Source organism: Pseudophryne corroboree, chromosome 4 (genome assembly GCF_028390025.1).
Source record: "Pseudophryne corroboree isolate aPseCor3 chromosome 4, aPseCor3.hap2, whole genome shotgun sequence".
NCBI lineage: Eukaryota > Metazoa > Chordata > Amphibia > Anura > Myobatrachidae > Pseudophryne > Pseudophryne corroboree.
In genome coordinates, this window is record NC_086447.1 from 294,388,498 (window position 1) to 294,407,527 (window position 19,030).

Below are 19,030 nucleotides of genomic sequence, written 5' to 3' on the forward strand. Positions count from 1 at the left end.
TCAATAAGTCCTATTAAATGAATGTATAATTTTAGAACTGATGCCATGAATTATTTGGATATCAACATTTTAATTAAAAATCAACAAATTCAGACCGCTTTATATACCAAACCTACGGACAGGAACAATTTGTTGAGATATACCGTATATACTCGAGTATAAGTCGACCCGAATATAAGCCGAGGCACCTAATTTTACCACAAAAACCTGGGAAAACTCATTGACTCGAGTATAAGCCTAGGGTGGGAAATGCAGCTCTAGCTGTACACAGCCCTCAGTGCCAGATATGCCCTCATACTGCCAGATATGCCCCACAGTGCCAGATATGCCCTCATGCTGCCAGATATGCTCCACAGTGCCAGATATGCCCTCATGCTGCCAGATATGCCCCACAGTGCCAGATATGCCCTCATGCTGCCAGATATGCCCCACAGTGCCAGATATGCCCTCATGCTGCCAGATATGCCCCACAGTGCCAGATATGCCCCACAGTGCCAGATATGCCCTCATGCTGCCAGATATGCCCCACAGTGCCAGATGTGCCAGATATGCCCTCATGCTGCCAGATATGCCAGATGTGCCCTCATGCTGCCAGATATGCCCCACAGTGCCAGATATGCCCTCATGCTGCCAGATATGCCCCACAGTGCCAGATATGCCCTCATGCTGCCAGATATGCCCCAGTGCCAGATGTGCCCTCATGCTGCCAGATATGCCCCACAGTGCCAGATGTGCCCTCATGCTGCCAGATATGCCCCAGTGCCAGATGTGCCCTCATGCTGCCATATATGCCCCACAGTGCCAGATGTGCCCTTATGCTGCCAGATATGCCAGATATGCCCCAGTGCCAGATGTGCCCTCATGCTGCCAGATATGCCCCACAGTGCCAGGAAGGGTACTTACCCTCCATCGCTCCTGCGTTGTCTTCTGAAGGAGAGACACGGAGGGCACAGCGCGCGGCTCTCCTGTGTCCCTCCTGCGTCTCCGTCTCCGGCGGCATGTGTGTATTAAATGAAGTGCCGGTACGTGAGCCAATCAGAGCTCACAAACGGGCAGTTCATTTAACACACACAAGCCGCCGGAGACGGAGACGCAGGAGGGACACAGGAGAGCCGCGCGCTGTGCCCTCAGTGTCCCTCCTTCCACTGACTCGAGTATAAGCCGAGGGGGGCTTTTTCAGCACAAAAAAACGTGCTGAAAAAGTCGGCTTATACTCGAGTATATACGGTAATAGTTTTCACCCTCGGTCCACTGTTAAAAGTTTACCGTATTCTCAATTTGTGCGGGTGTGTCGGATCACTAGTGATCCGTGGGATACCGTTAAACAACTCGACATTATGTTCAATAGGTTTTTGGAAAAAGGGTACCCTTGCAATGTATTAAGACAAGCGAGAGCCAAAGCACTTGGGCATGCACGACATACCCTGTTGGTAGAAAAATAGAAAAAGGCAGCATTGGATACTATTCCATGGATCACTGAGTATAACACCCATAGTGGGGCCATTAAAAAACAGGTCAAGGGTTGGTGGCCATTGGTGGCCTCGGACACGGATTTAACTACTTGACAGGGTACCAGATTAATGGCAGGATATACTAGAAGCAGGAACATCTGTGATGTTGTTGTTAAGACAGACATCACTGGGTTTGGGAAGGCGAGTAAACAACATTTCTTTAGTCGAAAGAACGGGCGTTACCGATGTCTGGGGTGCACAACATGTGGGGACACGATTGTACATGCCCATTCAGGCAAAAGGTTTAGGATCAAATGGCCACTTACTTGTTCATCTAGGTTCATTGTGTATGTTTTAATCTGTCCTTGAGGGCTTCAATATGTGGGTAAAACCACTTGCCAGTTTTAGGAGAGAATGGCGCAACATAGAACAGCCATTAGATCTGCACTCTCCACTGGGTATAGTAAACAGCCGGTGGCACGCCATTTTGTAGCGATGGGACATGGTGTTGCCACTATTCGCTATAAAATTATTGATCATGTGCTGCTCACGTTAAGAAGAGGGAATACACATAGAAGGCTTTTACAGCTAGAGGCCAATTGGATTTTTCGTTTAGACACTCTTACCCCAAAGGGGTTGAATGAGTCCTTGGGGCTCACCTGCTTTCTATGAGGCATTTTTTGTTAAGTCCTTAGTGAGGCATTCATGCTCAGAGGTTTATTATGTAGTCATAATGAATGTTATTTGAACTGCACGGTAGGGAGGTCTCTAGATGGTCTCGTAGCCCTGGTGTAGGCATACTGTGGCAAATTTGCTAATGTATTATTCAATCACTGTTACTGTATGTCAATAGTGCTGGTAATTATCTCCTGTATATCTTTATTTTTATTTTTATGCATTTAAACTACACATTGTGCAGCATTTATGAAATTTCCCCAATAATGTCAATGTTGTTATGAATGCACAGTTATTATTATTTTTATTATTTTTTTGTAGTGTAATATAAATGTTTTTATTATTTTATGATGGTGTGGTTGGATAGATTGGAGAAATGATACCGCTCAAGATGCGTCTTATGTCAATTTGATAAATGTAGTTCTGGTTGTTTAACTGTGCTGCATGCACTTAAACGTTACACTCTGTTTACAATGAGTAACCACGGTTACCCAGGACGCGCTGTGCTTTGAGCGCTGACAGGTCTCCATGGCAACTCTATGACGCTGGTCGGGTTGCCCGCATCACTTCCGCTTCCGGTAATTGCCGTAGTGGGAGTGTGGCGGCCGGGTCCCGGGCATGCGGGCGGGAGAAGCCACTGATCGGATTGGTGATGGTAAGGTATAATTGTTGTTTATGTGTTTTGTTTGTTGTCCTGATGAAGGGGGTGACCCCGAAACGTTGAACAATAAAGGCTTGACTGCTGTTTTGCACTGATTGGAGACTCCGAGTGCCGATTCATTCTTTGTTGCTATATGTACACATATATATATATATATATATAGAAGATAATAACAGGCGGCACTCACAGCTTGATAGACACTGGTAAATAAACGGCCAGACTCCGTGAAGATAGATCAACGTTTCAATTTATAAAATTGTCGTCAGGATACATGTAAATACAAAAAATCTCACCTTATATCCCCACCGATGTGAACATTTCTCCCACCCGCCGGAGCGCCAGCGCAGGACGCCGAGGCGGGACGCTATCTGATGACGTAGCGGCTGACAGCCGTTACGTCCACACCAAACCCATCACCATGGTGACCATCTAAACAAAGTAAAACGCTGCAATCAATTGCGGTACTTAGCAATGAAGCCTCCGTGTAATAATAATGAGATCTAATCAGAACACATATAAGCTTGTTCGAATATTTTAACAAGGATTATCCTTTCTTAGAAACATGTAAGATATAACCTCTATATAAAAGACATCACATTAAAGGAATCTCATAAAAGAAAACCACCAGTATTAATGACATTATTTCCAAAAGAGGATCATTATGATCATATGATATACCGAATCAAAACAGATATAATCGATCATATAATAAACAAAAAATATTAAGCATAAACCAACATTTGCAATAATGAATATGCATGAACAAAAAAGAAAGGAGACCAACTCCTAGAAACAGGACAAGGGAAGAGTTTCATTGAGGCCCCGTGGGACCAAGACATCCAATTTAGAAATCCACCTGGCCTCACATCTCAGAAGGGCAGCCCCTCTGTCACCTCCCCGTAAAGATAACGGAATATGATCAATCATGCGGTACTTGATGCTGGCAACACTATGTTTGAATTCGGCAAAGTGTCTGGCCACTGGCTGATCACTCATGCCTGTGGACAACGCCTGTCTAATAGCTGATCTATGTGCCGTCATCCTCTCTTTGAACTTTCTAATAGTTTTACCTATATAGGAGAGTCCGCATGGACATATAATCTGATATACGACGTAGGTACTCTCACATGTTGAGCGATGGTGGATTTTAAGCTTGGTACCTAAATGGGGGTGACAAAAAGTGTCCCCACTAATCAAATACTTACAAGTAGTGCAAGGACATTTGTAACATCCCATTTTGCCTGAAGATAAGAAATTCTTTGGAGATGGTTTCCCTTTACCTGTGATGTCAGTTTTGACCAAAATGTCCCGCAAATTGCTAGACCTAGAGAAACACGGCATTAAATCAACTCCACCCAATTTCAGTTGGTCATCTGACTTTATAAGATGCCAATGTTTTTTGGCAATTTTACATACCGTCTCAGAGCGTGAGTGGTACTGATTCACCCAAGGGAGTTTAGAGTCCTGTGTTGTCCTGATCTTTTTGACTAATAAATCCTTTCTATCCATGGCCAGTACTTTTTCTTTATCAAGAAGTAATTTACGGAGTTGATAACCCCTAGCTACAAATTTAGATATAAGATCATCAATTTGAGTCGATGCTATAGATGCATCATCGTTAATCCTTTTGATTCTGATCATCTGTGAATATGGTAAGCCATATTTCAGGCTTCTGGGGTGACAACTATTCCAATGCAGGAATGTATTCCGGTCGGTGGGTTTAGTAAAGACCGTGGTTGATATCCTACCTTCAAGAAGGGAAATTCTAACGTCAAGGAAATCTATCACCTGTCTATCCATCTTAAAGGTCAATTTAACTGGACTGGCAGAGTTGTTATGGGTTTCCATGATCAATTTAAATTTTTCTTCCGTGCCCCTCCAAATCAACAAAAGATCATCTATAAATCTTGTATAGAAAACAATATCTGTTGCTACATCTGGATCTCTAAAGAATAAGTCATTCTCTACTGCAAACATAAAAATGTTAGCGTACGTCGGAGCGACTGCGGAACCCATCGCACACCCTTTGGTCTGTAGATAAAAATCACCATCAAAAAGAAAATAATTCTTGGTGAGGATGAGTTCCAACAGTCGCCCCGCAATTTCAACATGTATTGCATTCAAGGAGCTAAACTCCAGTAAGAATTTCTGCACTGCTTCTAAGCCCTCAGCGTGGGGAATAACTGTATATAAACTGCACACGTCTGCAGTAATAAGCCACACATCACTGGGAACAGTCCCCAAATCAATCAATTTATTGAGGAGTGCTGTAGTGTCCAACAAATAATTGGGTTGTATCTGCACCAAAGGTTGCAGAATGGTATCAAGAAAAGTAGATGTGGGCTGAAATAGGGAGCCCCGTGCCGCAATAATGGGCCTCCCCGGTGGAGGGTTGAGGCCCTTATGAATCTTGGGCAGACTATAAAGTAGCGGTACAATAGGGAACTCTGGAATAAGGACCTCAAAGCACTCCTCAGAAATAAGAGAAGAATCTAATGCAATTAATAAGGTTTCTCTAAGACATTTAGAAAAGCCAGTAGTAGGGTCTCCCCGGAGTTTTGAATAAACACCAGGTTCCGCTAGCTGACGTTGTAATTCAGATCTATAATCTTGAAGATCCTGAAGCACCACCGCACCCCCCTTGTCTGCGGGGCGGATGACCAGATTCTCGTTGCTTGATAAAGACTTCAAGGCTTTAAGTTCTTGTGGGTTCAAGTTAGATCTTGAAGGAGCTGGATCTTTCATGGTATTCACCACCTGCTGATCAATAACACGCATGAAAGTTTTGATACTGGGATTGTTGGACAGAGGGTCAAAGGAAGACGGTTTCTTAAATTGAAGTAAACTGGGAGGAATAGGACCTTTATCACTCCTGATAGAATCAGGTTGTTTCTGTGAAAAAAATTCTTTTAATTTGAGCTTGCGTTGTAATTGGTGCTTCTCGATATTCCATCTCAGATGGTCAAAATCTTTGGAAGGCACAAAGGAAAAACCCTTTGAGAGGACACTTTTCTCACTATCTGTGAGTTCCACACTAGACAAGTTGAAAATTATTTGCTCTTGTTGGCTACGGGTGGCTTTTTTCCACGTTTGGCTGCGTCTGCATTGTCCGCCTCGTCGAGTAGGGCGTCTTTGCGGGCACCGGTACGTGTTGTCACTCCTAAAGGGATATTAGGACCTCTGCGACGATTGCGATTACGATTCCGGCGGGGTTCAGAATCGCTAGCCGTGCTGTTATTTTCGGTGGAAGTTTCGGTATAAGTGCTGTTCTCGGGTAGCGTTGTCTGCGAAAGAAAGGGCGTTTGATCTCGCCTTCCTTGTTACCTGACAACCACCTATACACCTGATGATTCTCATAGTCTTTCTCGACTTTCAGGAATTTTTCACGCTTGTATTTAATCAAGTCGCGTTTGTAGGTGGCAAGCTGGCTGGCCAATTTATCCAACCACTCATTGTCTTTGTCAGCCTCCAGTAGTGGTATATGTGTCCCTTCCAGCACTGAGATTTTTGTTTTAACCGATTCCACTTCCTTATTAGAATGCTCGATGGCCAGTAGCATTAAGTCAGCTGAGCATTTATTCAAGATGGAGACCCATTTACGACAAAAAGCAGGGTCCCATCTTCCTATCGTAGGACAATTGCGTACTCTGAACCCCCTGGGTATTTTCTTTGAACGATAATAATCGCTGAGTGTAATCGCATGATAGGTGAAGTCAATCTCCTTTTTCTTTAAGCGTAATAGGTCACGAAAAATCACTTCCGTGGAAAGTGCCTCAATTTGGTCAAAGAGTTGTTCTTTGTGCAAAATAATGTCAGTCTCTGATTCAGAGTAACTAAAATGTTCTTGCAATGGAATTAACAAGGGGTTAAAGATTTCCTTTTCTCCCATGTTGGACTCAGCCATATTGCAAAGGATATGCAAAACTCAATAATGTACTAATCAATGGTTTATCTTATTTGCAAACAACAAGCTCAATTAAAAATCAGCAGCTAAAACAAAGTGAAATGAAAAAATCACCCTGTGTAAAGAAAAAAGAAAAAATGTCCAACAAATCCTGAGAGACAGACGAGAATCAGAATTTCCAAAGAATATCTAATCAATGGTTGCCGTGACCTGGATAACACCAGTCGCCTGGTAAATCATGAATATATACACGATGTCCGGCACTCCAATACTAACTTGAAACACGCCCGGTGCCCTCACAGCCAAATAAGGATGAATAGAAGATAATAACAGGCGGCACTCACAGCTTGATAGACACTGGTAAATAAACGGCCAGACTCCGTGAAGATAGATCAACGTTTCAATTTATAAAATTGTCGTCAGGATACATGTAAATACAAAAATCTCACCTTATATCCCCACCGATGTGAACATTTCTCCCGCCCGCCGGAGCGCCAGCGCAGGACGCCGAGGCGGGACGCTATCTGATGACGTAGCGGCTGACAGCCGTTACGTCCACACCAAACCCATCACCATGGTGACCATCTAAACAAAGTAAAACGCTGCAATCAATTGCGGTACTTAGCAATGAAGCCTCCGTGTAATAATAATGAGATCTAATCAGAACACATATATGTGTTCTGATTATTACACGGAGGCTTATTACACGGAGGCTTATTACACGGAGGCTTCATTGCTAAGATTTGTTGGACATTTTTTCTTTTTTCTTTTTTCTTTACACAGGGTGATTTTTTCATTTCACTTTGTTTTAGCTGCTGATTTTTTATTGAGCTTGTTGTTTGCAAATAAGATAAACCATTGATTAGTACATTATTGAGTTTTGCATATCCTTTGCAATATGGCTGAGTCCAACATGGGAGAAAAGGAAATCTTTAACCCCTTGTTAATTCCATTGCAAGAACATTTTAGTTACTCTGAATCAGAGACTGACATTATTTTGCACAAAGAACAACTCTTTGACCAAATTGAGGCACTTTCCACGGAAGTGATTTTTCGTGACCTATTACGCTTAAAGAAAAAGGAGATTGACTTCACCTATCATGCGATTACACTCAGCGATTATTATCGTTCAAAGAAAATACCCAGGGGGTTCAGAGTACGCAATTGTCCTACGATAGGAAGATGGGACCCTGCTTTTTGTCGTAAATGGGTCTCCATCTTGAATAAATGCTCAGCTGACTTAATGCTACTGGTCATCGAGCATTCTAATAAGGAAGTGGAATCGGTTAAAACAAAAATCTCAGTGCTGGAAGGGACACATATACCACTACTAGAGGCTGACAAAGACAATGAGTGGTTGGATAAATTGGCCAGCCAGCTTGCCACCTACAAACGCGACTTGATTAAATACAAGCGTGAAAAATTCCTGAAAGTCGAGAAAGACTATGAGAATCATCAGGTGTATAGGTGGTTGTCAGGTAACAAGGAAGGCGAGATCAAACGCCCTTTCTTTCGCAGACAACGCTACCCGAGAACAGCACTTGATACCGAAACTTCCACCGAAAATAACAGCACGGCTAGCGATTCTGAACCCTGCCGGAATCGTAATCGCAATCGTCACAGAGGTCCTAATATCCCTTTAGGAGTGACAACACGTACCGGTGCCCGCAAAGACGCCCTACTCGACGAGGCGGACAATACAGACGCAGCCAAACGTGGAAAAAAGCCACCCGTAGCCAACAAGAGCAAATAATTTTCAACTTGTCTAGTGTGGAACTCACAGATAGTGAGAAAAGTGTCCTCTCAAAGGGTTTTTCCTTTGTGCCTTCCAAAGATTTTGACCATCTGAGATGGAATATCGAGAAGCACCAATTACAACGCAAGCTCAAATTAAAAGAATTTTTTTCACAGAAACAACCTGATTCTATCAGGAGTGATAAAGGTCCTATTCCTCCCAGTTTACTTCAATTTAAGAAACTGTCTTCCTTTGACCCTCTGTCCAACAATCCCAGTATCAAAACTTTCATGCGTGTTATTGATCAGCAGGTGGTGAATACCATGAAAGATCCAGCTCCTTCAAGATCTAACTTGAACCCACAAGAACTTAAAGCCTTGAAGTCTTTATCAAGCAACGAGAATCTGGTCATCCGCCCCGCAGACAAGGGGGGTGCGGTGGTGCTTCAGGATCTTCAAGATTATAGATCTGAATTACAACGTCAGCTAGCGGAACCTGGTGTTTATTCAAAACTCCGGGGAGACCCTACTACTGGCTTTTCTAAATGTCTTAGAGAAACCTTATTAATTGCATTAGATTCTTCTCTTATTTCTGAGGAGTGCTTTGAGGTCCTTATTCCAGAGTTCCCTATTGTACCGCTACTTTATAGTCTGCCCAAGATTCATAAGGGCCTCAACCCTCCACCGGGGAGGCCCATTATTGCGGCACGGGGCTCTCTATTTCAGCCCACATCTACTTTTCTTGATACCATTCTGCAACCTTTGGTGCAGATACAACCCAATTATTTGTTGGACACTACAGCACTCCTCAATAAATTGATTGATTTGGGGACTGTTCCCAGTGATGTGTGGCTTATTACTGCAGACGTGTGCAGTTTATATACAGTTATTCCCCACGCTGAGGGCTTAGAAGCAGTGCAGAAATTCTTACTGGAGTTTAGCTCCTTGAATGCAATACATGTTGAAATTGCGGGGCGACTGTTGGAACTCATCCTCACCAAGAATTATTTTCTTTTTGATGGTGATTTTTATCTACAGACCAAAGGGTGTGCGATGGGTTCCGCAGTCGCTCCGACGTACGCTAACATTTTTATGTTTGCAGTAGAGAATGACTTATTCTTTAGAGATCCAGATGTAGCAACAGATATTGTTTTCTATACAAGATTTATAGATGATCATTTGTTGATTTGGAGGGGCACGGAAGAAAAATTTAAATTGATCATGGAAACCCATAACAACTCTGCCAGTCCAGTTAAATTGACCTTTAAGATGGATAGACAGGTGATAGATTTCCTTGACGTTAGAATTTCCCTTCTTGAAGGTAGGATATCAACCACGGTCTTTACTAAACCCACCGACCGGAATACATTCCTGCATTGGAATAGTTGTCACCCCAGAAGCCTGAAATATGGCTTACCATATTCACAGATGATCAGAATCAGAAGGATTAACGATGATGCATCTATAGCATCGACTCAAATTGATGATCTTATATCTAAATTTGTAGCTAGGGGTTATCAACTCCGTAAATTACTTCTTGATAAAGAAAAAGTACTGGCCATGGATAGAAAGGATTTATTAGTCAAAAAGATCAGGACAACACAGGACTCTAAACTCCCTTGGGTGAATCAGTACCACTCACGCTCTGAGACGGTATGTAAAATTGCCAAAAAACATTGGCATCTTATAAAGTCAGATGACCAACTGAAATTGGGTGGAGTTGATTTAATGCCGTGTTTCTCTAGGTCTAGCAATTTGCGGGACATTTTGGTCAAAACTGACATCACAGGTAAAGGGAAACCATCTCCAAAGAATTTCTTATCTTCAGGCAAAATGGGATGTTACAAATGTCCTTGCACTACTTGTAAGTATTTGATTAGTGGGGACACTTTTTGTCACCCCCATTTAGGTACCAAGCTTAAAATCCACCATCGCTTAACATGTGAGAGTACCTACGTCGTATATCAGATTATATGTCCATGCGGACTCTCCTATATAGGTAAAACTATTAGAAAGTTCAAAGAGAGGATGACGGCACATAGATCAGCTATTAGACTGGCGTTGTCCACAGGCATGAGTGATCAGCCAGTGGCCAGACACTTTGCCGAATTCAAACATAGTGTTGCCAGCATCAAGTACCGCATGATTGATCATATTCCGTTATCTTTACGGGGAGGTGACAGAGGGGCTGCCCTTCTGAGATGTGAGGCCAGGTGGATTTCTAAATTGGATGTCTTGGTCCCACGGGGCCTCAATGAAACTCTTCCCTTGTCCTGTTTTTAGGAGTTGGTCTCCTTTCTTTTTTGTTCATGCATATTCATTATTGCAAATGTTGGTTTATGCTTAATATTTTTTGTTTATTATATGATCGATTATATCTGTTTTGATTCGGTATATCATATGATCATAATGATCCTCTTTTGGAAATAATGTCATTAATACTGGTGGTTTTCTTTTATGAGATTCCTTTAATGTGATGTCTTTTATATAGAGGTTATATCTTACATGTTTCTAAGAAAGGATAATCCTTGTTAAAATATTCGAACAAGCTTATATGTGTTCTGATTAGATCTCATTATTATTACACGGAGGCTTCATTGCTAAGTACCGCAATTGATTGCAGCGTTTTACTTTGTTTAGATGGTCACCATGGTGATGGGTTTGGTGTGGACGTAACGGCTGTCAGCCGCTACGTCATCAGATAGCGTCCCGCCTCGGCGTCCTGCGCTGGCGCTCTGGCGGGCGGGAGAAATGTTCACATCGGTGGGGATATAAGGTGAGATTTTTGTATTTACATGTATCCTGACGACAATTTTATAAATTGAAACGTTGATCTATCTTCACGGAGTCTGGCCGTTTATTTACCAGTGTCTATCAAGTTGTGAGTGCCGCCTGTTATTATCTTCTATTCATCCTTATTTGGCTGTGAGGGCACCGGGCGTGTTTCAAGTTAGTATTGGAGTGCCGGACATCGTGTATATATATATATATATATATATATATATATATATATAAGACACAAACTCCTTTAAATAATTAAAATTTATTCTACAGAACCACACATTAGCTCAGATTAACAGCAGATTTTACATTGATGTATTGATTGATCCAACATGAACAGGCTTTTGCCAGATATTCATTCACATGGTGGTAAATGAAAAACAAAAAGTGATCCAATCACATCCATACTTATTTTTTAATATATTGCTGTTTGTATATATTAAGCGCCAATTGGGTTTACATTGTTTTTTTCTTTGTTAACCCTTGAGAGGCTGGCATACCTCTTCCGCAGTTTGCTGCTGATATACATTTTGGTAATTTAAGCATCATTTAGTATAGCGCCTAAAAGCTATTTGTCCTCCTTGCTAGTACATGGCACTGAAATGTCTAGTTGCGGCACTGCTACCTGGTGTAATGTGTGACAGAAGCTCTACCTGGCGTAATGTGTAAAAAGGGCCCTACCTGGTGCAATGTGCTTGTAAATTATGCTACTGTGTGGGGTAATTTGAATAATGGAGATTACTGTGCAGCGTAATATGAATTGGTATTATTTAGTGACTACACCCCTTCCCCATGAAGTCACGCCCCTATATTTTTACCCCTGGCACTGGCCCTATTTTACATATGCACGCAGCGCTAAAATGTCTAGTTACAGCACTGGTTTATACTGCTGCACCTGTATATAAATCCCACATGAACCATTTGGCTCATATATTGTGTGTAAATCTGGCTCTGGTACTAACCAGTGCCTCCTGAGAAATTTACCTCACCACACGTCTCTGTATTTAACAAGGCTAATAGCGCTGCTAACTAGCAGCGCTATTGGCCCTTAATATTCCCCATACTGCGGCACTCTAAACTGTATTTAAGAACGAGCGATATTTCTGAAAGAGCGCTCGCTTACCTGTAATGGCCTCATCTGCTCCGGGCAGACGTTAGGACACCGCTGCAGCGGAGTCCATCCTGCGCTCCGGCTCCCCCCTCCCGCAGCAATCCCGGCATGCATCACGCCTGCCGGGTTACTATAGAGACAGGAAGCCTGAGGAGTCCCAAATGGCGGTCGAGTCCGGAAATCACTACTGCGCATGTGCCGGAAATTACCATATTCCGGCACATGTGCAGACTCTCCATACACAGATCATTCGTCAGCGCTGATGTAAGGTAAACATCAGCACTGACGCGGCAAATACCGCATTCGCTCGCCATGGCATAGGCTCTTCTTAAATAGAAGAGCTCGATGCCACTAAACCATGGCGGGGGGAAACAATATTTTGCAATTCAAAATTTTCAGCATGATAAATGAGGGTCAAGAAGAGATAAAAAAAAACCACAAGGGCAATAAAGGGCGGTCCCGTTACCAGCAAAGTACCCAAAGTGTGCGTCAGGACGCATGGTATATACTATTCGGCGTGATCTGAGTATAGATGTACAGTATGTGGATGGACTGTAATGGTGCCCATACACTTGTGAGATAATTGGTGCTAACCTTCGATTTCGATCGCATCTGTGAGAGAAATCGGGGGATTGTATGCACATTTTAGGTACCTTTCGACGCGATGCGCGGGCACGCCGGTCGAATCTCACATCTCAAGATAGTATGTGCTGCCCTTAATATTTATCGCATCGCAGTGCGATCGCATGTGTTTTTAAAACCGCATGCTATATATCGCGATGTGCGATGGGCACCCGCCGGGAGCGGCCAGAAGCCACTCCCACTCGGTGGTGACGTGCCCATCATGTGATTACTATGCGATCATGCGATAGATCGCATGGTAATCACTTTGGCAGTTCAGGTGCGAGCCCCGCAATGTCGCGCTGCGGGGCATCGCACAAGTGAATGGGCACCATAACTGTTAAGGGCCCCATACACTACCGCGACATGTTCGTCTGACATGTCGTGGGCGATCACCCCGGCAGCCTCCTAGGGGGCAGGATCGCACAAGATACATCGTATGCTGTCCTTTAGCATACGATGTATCTTGGGCAATCCCAGCCATGCCTGTGGGGTCGGACCAGACTGAATGTGCAGCACAGGCCCGGCGCTAGCCGCTCAGCAAGGGATGCAGTGCAGGTAGGCGCCGGGCAGGAGAGGCGCCTTCACTGCTCTGCGTCCCAGCTGAAGCGCCGTCCTGTCCCCCCTGCTGCTGCTGCGCCTGCCCTGTCACACTGACAGGCAGCCGCAGCAGCGCCGGCAGCATGACTCCTTCTCCTCTGTCCCCTGTGACAGGGAGAGGAGTGTTTTCTGTCTGACGAAAGGGGGTGGAGCTACACGGACCAAGAGGCGGGGCTACACGGACAAAGGGGGCGGAGCTACACGGACCAGGCTAGCAGACTGTGGAAGATCTGGCCAGCAAGATTGTGGTAAGGGTATGTAAAGAGTGTGAGAGAGAAAGTGTGTGTGTGTGTGTGTGTGTGTGTGTGTGTGTGTGTGTGTGTGTGTGTGTATTTAAAAAGTGGACGCTGTCTGCCGTAATGTGTAAAAAGGGGGGCGCTGTCCGCCGTAATGTGTATAAAGGGGAGCGCTGTCCGCCGTAATGTGTAAAAAGGGGACTCTGTCCGCCGTAATGTGTAAAAAGTGAGGCGCTGTCCGCCGTAATGTGCAAAAAGTGGACGCTGTCCGCCGTAATGTGTAAAAAGGGGTGCGCTGTCCGCCGTAATGTGTAAAAAGGGGGACGCTGTCCGCCGTAATGTGTAAAAAGGGGACTCTGTCCGCCGTAATGTGTAAAAAGGGGAGCGCTGTCCGCCGTAATGTGTAAAAAGGGGAGCGCTGTCCGCCGTAATGTGTAAAAAGGGGGACGCTGGCTGCCGTAATGTGTAAAAAGGGAGGCGCTGTCCGCCGTAATGTGCAAAAAGTGGACGCTGTCCGCCGTAATGTGTAAAAAGGGCTGCGCTGTCCGCCGTAATGTGTAAAAAGGGGACGCTGTCTGCCGTAATGTGTAAAAGGGGGACGCTGTCTGCCGTAATGTGTAAAAAGGGGGACGCTGTCTGCCGTAATGTGTAAAAAGCGGAATCTGTCGGCCGTAATGTGTAAAAGGGGCTCTACCTGGTGTAGTGGCGCTACTGTGCGGCATAGTTTGAATAATGGAGACTACTATAATATGTAATGTGAATTGGTATTATTTTGTGGCCACACCCCTTCCCCGCAAAGCCACGCCCCTATATTTTTTGTGCGCGCCTGCGGCGCGCACTGCCCCTATTTTACGTGCAGGTGTGTGTGTGTGGGGGGGGGGGGGCATTCCCTCTCTTGCACACAGCGGTAAAATGTCTAGTTACGGCACTGTCTGTGTGCAGGGCCGTAACTAGCGCTGCACAGAGTGAGTGTGGGCAGAGAGTTCACATCCATAGGCTTACACGGATCTCCTGCAGCTCAGGGGCCCAAGAGGCCATGGTAACCCCCCCGGCCCTACATGTAAAGTATGGGAGGGCGCAAATTTATATTTTGCAGGAGGGCGCCGAACACCCTAGCACCGGCCCTGGTGCAGCACATTCAATCTGGAGGATCCGAGGCTCACGGGAACGCGGATCGCAAACGCCTCCAAAATGCCCGATTTCATCCAATATATCGGGCCGAGTGCCCGAAATATCGGATGAAATCGGGCATTATCGTCCTAGTGTATGGGGCCCGGCCCGCCCTTAAGGTTATAGCACACAGGGCATACATGAGTACAACTGCCACACATACAGAAAGCTGCAGCGTGCACGGATAGTACATAGCCGGGAATTACTGCACAGATTACTACAGGTATAGCACAGGTAACAGACATACAGGTATTACCTGGCTGTGTAGTCACGGGGAATGCTGTGTCTCTCTGCCTGAGCCCGGTCACCGGCGGGGAGTGTTTGTCTCCCGGTTGTCATAACCACGGCGCAGCCGCCGCTCAGCTGTCACCCTCTGCTGCCCAGACGGGATAAGTTACCGGGGCCGCCGCAGCCTCTGGCAGACATTGCTCCGTGCGGCGCTGGGGAACGGGGAGGCCGCTGTGCAGGTAGGAGGACGGTCAGGAACCGATTGTGCAGGTAACATCACAGACCCGCTCCCACCGTGTGTGGGACTACACTCACCGCCCTGGCAGTCCTGGTAATTCTGTGCCAGCATATTGTATGGGCCAGGTCCCAGTATTACACTACAGGTTGCCATGCTGCTACAGTGACACAGGGGATGCAGGGCACATTTAGCAACTTCTTCTTTCTTGGAAAGTTTGGTACATCTCTCCCTTAGCAACCAAGGGCGTTATATGGAGTTTTGTTTTGTTAAACCAAATTTCCCTCACAAATTTAATGGAGCATTTGATGAGATGTGTAATGAGAACACATGGGGTACTTATACGTCACTATTAATATGTGTAATTCACTAACAATGTAGGAAAACCTTTTATATATTAGTACCGCACGTCACTGTAAAACTAAACATAAACTGATGGGGCACACATGGTGAGTGCGTTTTACTTTAATAAAGATTAGGGGCCTATACATCAAGCTTTTTTTTCCATAAAATGATGTATAAACTTAAGTATTGTCCCCCGTAGCTACCACAATCTTCTAATTGCGGAAGCCTTTTGTAACGGGATGTAGGTTATGTGACCGGCACCTCCGTCCTGCACCCTGAAAATGCCGACAGTCGGCATGCCAACTAACATGGACTAATCCCACTCATTGAACTCGCCCCCACCCCCCTAAACACACACACACACACACACACACACACACCCCGTGGCCGGGATCCCGGCATCGGGATGCTGACCGCGGGGATTCCAGTCACCGGCAAAAGAGCCCCAACCCATTGTAACCTATAGGCAACAGGTTGCGGTATGTAGTTCCGGCAGTGTTCCTCAGAAACCCTCTGCTGAATTGGCCCCTGTGCATGACGGTGAGCACAGAGGCCCAGACACAGCACTCAGCGCATTGCAGGGACGGGCTTCTTTTGAAGTCTCTTTCCCTGCCTGTGCCGGGTGATAAATCCACCCAATAGGATCACTAGGTGGTAAGATGCCGTCCAGATCACATTGAATATGCAATCCTTGATAATTGCCCCCCTAAGGGGGGCATTTATCAATCATTGCATTTGTAATGCATTCTTGGTGCGGGTTTAGTGCCCAAGATCGCATTGAAGGATGCGCATACATCGGACAGATTTATGAAGTGGCGCATGCAGGTACAGGGGCTCCGAAAGGAATCCGTCCCTGTTACGTGCTCGCATCAATGCCAGCACTCTGCTGACCACACATGTGCAGAGCCCATTGCCGGGGAGGGTCCGGGGAACCCTCTCCTGGTGATTTTTGAGATCTGTAGCCCATAGGCTACAACAGGTTAATGTCATCCGTTGCCAGTTGTATCCAGTCTCCTGAATGCTTTGCATTCTGGATCTTGGTAAATCTCACAGCATCGCATCCCCCATAGAAACCTATGGGGGCTGTAGCTGCTGTGATACATTTAGGTACTACTAAATATTAACGTCTTCCTCCCAGAAATTGGTGTTTTCGGGGAATAAGCTGCAAATATTTATTGATAAATGGGCCACCAAACTCCAAAAAGCATTGACCTTTGGAGTTATGCCCCGATGGTTTACGTGATTCTCAGATGGTATAAACCGCTTTATGCCTATGCAGGTATTCTCACAGGACAGGGATCTTACAATCTCTCTCCTGCAGCCTCTGCCCGCCTGTGGAATCTGCTAAGGACGAGTCTTTCAAAAATGTGAATGACTCCTCTGATATCCCGAAGATGAAACTCGCAGGGACAGCAGTTCTTGCAACCATTGTCCCTGCGAGTTAGATTTAGTACATATCAGGGATATTTGTGTGAAAAATGAAAATGTCTGTTGCTAATCGTGACACTGCTATGATTATTAATACATATATACCCCTAAAAGTACGTAAATCCATTATAGGATTCTTATTAATTAAAACTCATCCCTTTAGAATCTGCTTACTATGTAGAACTTGCATCTACTGCGTCTTCTGATTGCTTTATCTTTTTATACAGACTAAAATCAGATGGATCTGTCATATGCAAAACTTAGTGTAACCCACAATTCTATGTATACACCCTTGACACTCCCTTACTAAACTAGATCTTAGTCGTGGTTACGCCATCAAATGCATAGCCAGTTACTCCATCAAAGCTTAAGTAGACTTATGATTTACTGTAGATGCGTACAGCTCCGAACAGTCCATAGATGGGTACACTCGTCTATAGAACATGCATAGTACTAATATTGCAAGATCCATCTGCAAAATATACTTGCATGCAATTCCGGATCATGTATAGTCCTATGGCATTGTTAGGGAAATGTAGGTATTTGGTTAAAACCCAATGGTTAAGGGGTGTCAAAATTATTTTCTCTAACGTCCTAAGTGGATGCTGGGGACTCCGTAAGGACCATGGAATAGCGGCTCCGCAGGAGACTGGGCACATCTAAAGAAAGCTTTAGGACTATCTGGTGTGCACTGGCTCCTCCCCCTATGACCCTCCTCCAAGCCTCAGTTGGATCTCTGTGCCCGAACGAGAAGGGTGCACACTAGGGGCTCTCCTGAGCTTCTTAGTGAAAGTTTTAGTTTAGGTTTTTTATTTTCAGTGAGACCTGCTGGCAACAGGCTCACTGCATCGAGGGACTAAGGGGAGAAGAAGCGAACTCACCTGCGTGCAGAGTGGATTGGGCTTCTTAGGCTACTGGACATTAGCTCCAGACGGACGAACACAGGCCCAGCTTGGATGGGTCCCAGAGCCGCGCCGCCGGCCCCCTTACAGAGCCAGAAGGCAGAAGACGTCCTGTCTTCAACAAGGTAGCGCACAGCACTGCAGCTGTGCGCCATTGCTCTCAGCACACTTCGGTCACTGAGGGTGCAGGGCGCTGGGGGGGAGCGCCCTGAGACGCAATAAAAACACCTTATATGGCAAAAAAAAAAAAATGCATCACATATAGCTCCTGGGCTATATGGAGGCATTTAACCCCTGCCAGAATACATAGAAAAACAGGAGATAAGGCCGCCGATAAGAAGCTCCCTGGCTCTCCCCTGCAGTCACTACACTACAGAAAGGGTTAAAAAAGAGAGGGGGGCACTAATTAGGCGCAGTATTAACTATACAGCAGCTATAAGGGGAAAAACACTTATATAAGGTTATCCCTGTATATATATAGCGCTCTGGTGTGTGCTGGCAAACTCTCCCTCTGTCTCCCCAAAGGGCTAGTGGGGTCCTGTCCTCTATCAGAGCATTCCCTGTGTGTGTGCTGTATGTCGGTACTTTTGTGTCGACATGTATGAGGAGAAAAATAATGTGGAGACGGAGCAGATTGCCTGTAATAGTGATGTCACCCCCTAGGGGGTCGACTCCTGAGTGGAAGAAATTACGTGACAGTGTCAGCTCTGTATAAAAGACAGTGGTTGACATGAGACAGCCGGCTACTCAGCTTGTGCCTGTCCAGACGTCTCATAGGCCGTCAGGGGCTCTAAAGCGCCCGTTACCTCAGATGGCAGATATAGATGCCGACACGGATACTGACTCCAGTGTCGACGGTGAAGAGACAAATGTGACTTCCAGTAGGGCCACAAGTTACATGATTGAGGCAATGAAAAATGTTTTACACATTTCTGATAATACGAGTAC

The 19,030-nt window shown here is 45.2% G+C and overlaps 2 protein-coding genes across 5 annotated transcripts in view; one reads left to right on the plus strand and one right to left on the minus strand.

The window, feature by feature from the left end:
- Positions 1-15,276, minus strand: part of LRRC34 (leucine rich repeat containing 34) — a 70,922-nt gene extending 55,646 nt beyond the window's left edge. The window contains exons 1-2 of the mRNA XM_063916211.1: positions 15,201-15,276; positions 1,368-1,424 (exon numbers count right to left, since the gene is read on the minus strand). The gene's annotated coding sequence lies outside the window, so the exon portion shown is untranslated. The remainder of the gene's footprint in view (positions 1-1,367; positions 1,425-15,200) is intronic.
- LRRIQ4 (leucine rich repeats and IQ motif containing 4) overlaps positions 15,054-19,030 on the plus strand; it is a 57,312-nt gene continuing 53,335 nt past the window's right edge. Inside the window, exon 1 of one of the 4 annotated variants that reach the window (XM_063916209.1) lies at positions 15,054-15,178. The gene's annotated coding sequence lies outside the window, so the exon portion shown is untranslated. Of the gene's footprint in view, positions 15,179-15,323; positions 15,443-19,030 lie in introns of those variants that run through there. The other 3 variants (XM_063916208.1, XM_063916207.1, XM_063916206.1) reach the window with 3 other exon arrangements.